This window comes from Nicotiana tabacum, chromosome 12 (genome assembly GCF_000715075.1).
Source record: "Nicotiana tabacum cultivar K326 chromosome 12, ASM71507v2, whole genome shotgun sequence".
NCBI classification, from domain to species: domain Eukaryota; kingdom Viridiplantae; phylum Streptophyta; class Magnoliopsida; order Solanales; family Solanaceae; genus Nicotiana; species Nicotiana tabacum.
This window is the reverse complement of record NC_134091.1, coordinates 54,325,717-54,330,773: the sequence shown is the minus strand read 5'-3', so window position 1 is coordinate 54,330,773 and position 5,057 is coordinate 54,325,717.

Genomic DNA, 5,057 nt, shown 5'->3' with positions numbered 1-5,057 from the left:
AAGTTGAAGCCGAAGAAGCCATTTGAGTGGTACTCGCTACAGGATCCGACCAACCCAAAGAAGAGAGCTCAGCCTTCTGCCACTACAGGCTAGTCTGATGAGCCGACAATGATAGTTTCTGACCCAGCTAATATTCCATCTACATCAACTCAACCCTCTTCTAGTGCAGCTGATATGCCTCTGCCACCATCCTCAACTCCATCCACAACTCTTACCACAACCCCCAAGGCAGCCCCTATTCCAGTTCTGAGGTCGGGGCCCATGCCTACAACCCCACTATCTACTCTGCGAGTCTCTTAGACATTGGAAAATCTTAATAACTGGATGCAGACAGCTACTTCAAAGTTGTTTGGGATATCTAGTACTGTTGCAGGGGAGTCATCCATATAGGCACCACAGGTTTTTACCGACCTTGATGAGAAGCTGCGAAAGATTCTGTAAAACCAAAAGCTGATCATGGACATTCTGGTACAACATGGGTCAGTTATTGAGGACTTGACCAAATAAGTGAAGAAGTTGAGAAAGTACCAGGCCAGCAAGAAGTCAGTTGATAAGCTTAGGAAGGAGGTGAATCGACTTGCGACAGCTAGTGATCTACCATTTGACATGTTGCTTGACCCAGACCAGTCTGCCCCAGATCCATCTGCACCGGTTGTACCAGCTGGCCATTCTGATGAGCCATGCCTTGCTGCCGGCACTGCTGACGCAGTGCGTGCGATGTTTGATACTCTCGACACTCCCATATACGATGATGAGATACAGTTGTTTGAGCCAACGAGAGTTGATGTTGCTGGGGACACTAAGATTTCCAAGGATGCTTAGGGAGTTTTTTCGCCCTCTCTCTTTTCACTCTTATTTTGTTAAGCATTGGAGACAATGCTTACTTTTATTTCGGAGAGGGGGGGGGGGGATTTGATTGGCACATGTGGATTCATTTGGACTGTAATAATTGGATAATTCTATTTCTTTTCTTATTTTTAGTTATCTATCTTTAGTTAGTTATTGCTTTCATTAGTTTCTTTAATTGCTTACTTTGATTTTTGTTTTGTTAGTAGCTTCTTTTTATGTTAGTAGCGTTCATGTTTTTTGTAATAGTATAGATAATAAGCCTTTGGTTTTCTTAATGCCTCGATTCTTTCCAAAGGTAGTTTTGTGTGAACCGGGTGACTCTTCCCGGGATGGATGATGTGACAACCTTCTTAAGGAAAATGAGTCTGTTTTTGTGTTCAAGTAATAATTATAGTAATATTAATGAAGAAAAGTACTAATGAAGTAATTCTCTAAAAAGAGTCATTCATGCTTCATTTGGCACCAACACACTTAACTACATGCTTATGGTTCGAAATAAGATTTTTGAAAGAAAATAGCTCTAATTAGTGACTTTGAGACTCTTGAGTTGACTATGATAATCATTGAGTGGTTTATTGGACCATAGTAATCTTTAACTTGATTGTGGTTGTTATAGGCTCTCGACTCTATCCTCTTTTACAGTCTAGTTGCATGAGGGGTTAGGTGATTTTTCGTTGCTAGTCCAAGTATCCGTGCAAATAGTCTAGAACTTTTTCTGAATGGAGAAATCCTAAGTTTCCTTGGTTTGGGAGATGATTATAGGCTTTCCTTGGTCCGTTTGAGCTTTTATTGCCAACCAATATTGTTATCCCTAGTTAACCCCCTTTGAGCCTTTAGCCTTTCTCATTTGGTAACTATACTATAAGCCTTTACCCGTTTTGTCCTAATCCTCTCTTGACACCCGCACCTTCCTTAAAACTCTTATGAAATAAATGGCGTAAGGCATAAGTTTGCAGGGGAGGGGGGGTGAGGAAATTTGAAAGAGGTATCAAGGCACCCAAAGGAGGAAAGAAATAATTTTTATAAAAAGAGAACGCAAGAAAAGAAAAAGAACAAAAAGAAAATGCCAAAAAGAGAATAAAAATGAGGGTTGATGAAATAAAAAAGATGCAACTATATCTGGTATGAGCATCAAGGGAGAAAAGAAAAGAATTGAACAAGAAAGAGTGATGTCAATTTTCTCTAGCCCCCAAGAAAAAGAAAATGCTTCTAATAGTTGGTAAATGTGAGCCAAGAAATAAAAATATGGAGTGCTTACGGAAGAGTGTAACCACTTACCCATATGGTAGCCTACCCCAATCCAAAAGCCTTCATTATAACCCGAAAGAAGTCCTACTTGATTTTGAACCGAGTAAGCATACATTAGTGGTGATCTACATGAAGGGCAAGCATATGGTACTTGAAGTCTTACTTGTGACATTCTTTTGTGAGAGAAGAGTGAACCTTTCATTGATCTAAAAATTGAGTGCTAACTCTTGAAGTGAGCAGGCAAATAAAAGGTAAAGGAGGAAGAGTTTGAAGTCCACCGTGATCTAAATGATAGAACAAGAGTCCTTGATGAGGAAAGTCAATTCGTGTTGCTCAAGTGTCACATTAGAACTATATGTGCATAATATGTGATTTGTCACCTTGTTGAAAATGCATGAGTATTAGGATAATTGTTGGTCACAAGTGAGTATGAATAACTTAGCATTGACTCTCTGAAATGACCTTTCACTTTGAGGATGTGGGAACTAATCTATTTGCTTGAGGACAAGTAAAGACTTAAATTTGGGAAAGTTGATAAGTGTGAATTTTAACTACTTATTAGTACCCTCTTGCTTTAGTTTTAGTCCGAAAGTGTTAATTTCTGTCCCCAAAACTAATAAAATTGTGCAAATTGTAGTAATGTTGGAGAATTTGACTTCAATGAAGAAATCTAACTCAAAAAGGAGCGTTCCTGCTCATAAGGAAAGAAGGAGCGCAACAGGCCAAAAGTGCGGTCCGCAGAAGTAATTCTGCACCCGCAGAAGAAAGCATGAACCATAAAATTCTCTCTGCAACCGCAAATGTGGGGTTGAAACTCAGATGATGATTGAAACAAAATGCGGACCGCACACAAATTGTGCGGCCGTAAAATATGATCGTACTGACAGGAATTCAAAAAGTTCAGAGAGTGTGCAAAATGACCAATAATGAAGCCTTGCCAAAAGTGCAGCCGCAGAAGGAAAAGTGCGGTCGTAGAAGCTGAAGTACAGCCGCAAACCAAATTGTGCGGCTGCAGAATTCCCCAACGTGCAAAACCAAGTAAACGGCAGACCGCACATTGGAATTGTGTGGCCGCTAAAATCGAAGGGCATTTTTGTCAGTGAATTTTGGGCCACTATAAATAGACGGAAAACACTTTTTAGGGCAAGTTTTATAGTTTTTTGAGCTATAGCCATTGTAGTTTACTACTTTTAGTAATTTGTGACCAATTTGGGTTAAAAACATATTAGTTTATTATTTTAATCTTATATTATGGCTTTAATTAATGTTTTATATAATATTGTTAAATTTTCTTTTCTTTTTTCGCTCTTTTCTCAATTCATCTCCCATATTTCTTTCCTCTCGAGTACTAGCACCACTAATTTTTTTATTTTGTACCTCACACAACTGACACTAGTTGTGTGAGACCTTTTTTTTCCTCATAATTTTATGGACTTAGAATTTTGTGGACCCAAAAATATAAGGGGAGGATACTGGGCTCTTAAGAGGACTGGGTACGGGGAGGGTATCATTAGTAGGGGGAGGGGTACCTTAAGAAGATTATTGTTAAGGAAATTTAAGGGTATGAGGTAAGGGTACTTTTATAGGTACCTTACTAGTACCCCTACCAGTCCTAAGGAGGGGATACTTAAGGGGGCGGTACAAGTACTTAGGGGCATTTCTAGATTAAAATTTTTAAAAATATTATATTTAAATACAAATAAACTTTAATAGATGAAACAAATTTAGTATTTTTATTTTAATACTTATAAAAATAAAATTACATATTTTTTGAACGATTTATGGAATTTTTCAATAGCTTTTATTGGTTTTTCTCTTGAAATTGATAGCACTTATTTTTTTGCGTCCCCGCTGTCTCCGGTAGATAGTATTTCACTATAGACATCGTTGTCTTCTAGAATTATTTCTAGAAGGTCAGAATTTCTTCTCGTCCAATATTTCAGCAAGTATTCATTTCCTTCATCATTGCAAATATTAGTTCTAATAGTTGTTCTAGGAAAAGCTTAAAAAGCAGGATTATACGTTGCTCGTGTGTAACGCCTAAACCCAGAATAGTTAGGATTTGTTTCAAAATGAGGCCCCCCTTCTTAGCATTATCCTTAATCAATTTATTACATACTTTTTTACCAGTTTAGGAGCTATTTTTAATAATAAATAATTAAATTTACAATAAATAGCAACACAAGTATAACAAAAATAAATGCGAAACTTAATAATAGTGCTAGAACATTAATTACAATTAGAGATAGAGAGAGATAGATAATTAGAGAGATATGAGAGTTTTGTTTAAAAATTGAAAGAATGAAATGAAATATTTATAGTTCTAAAACAGGGCCAAAGTGTATTTGAACAACTTAGAGATTAGAAAATATAAATTTAGGGGGTAGGGGGTTGTTAGGGGGTTTGGGAGGCAAAAATAGCCGTTTTAGGCCATTGCCAATAGCTATTTTTTAAAAAATAATCGATGGCTAACAATACAAAAATAACTTCATTTAAAAAAAAAACCTTAAGGGTATCGATTCGGTACCTAAAGGGTACCAAGCCGACCAATTTTAGGTACCGAACCGACCAATTATATCGGTACCCTCCCAGTGCCCTTACCCTATCCCCAATTTGTACCGGTACAATGCGGTATTGTATCGGTACCGATTCAGGTAATACTCTTCCCTCATACAATCCTAATATAAGTTCACAAATTTATGAGATAAAAGGCCTCACATAATTAATGCCAGTTGTGTGAGATACACTTAAAAGTTAGGGTCATTCGCAAAATTTAAATGTGTAGATGATGTTTCGATGTGAGTTTAAAATATACTACCATAAATTCTGAATAGTATAGTACTTATAAGTATACTATATATACATCTTAAGATATATATATATATATATATATATATATATATATATATATATATATATATATATATATATATATATATATAATAATAATAATAATAATA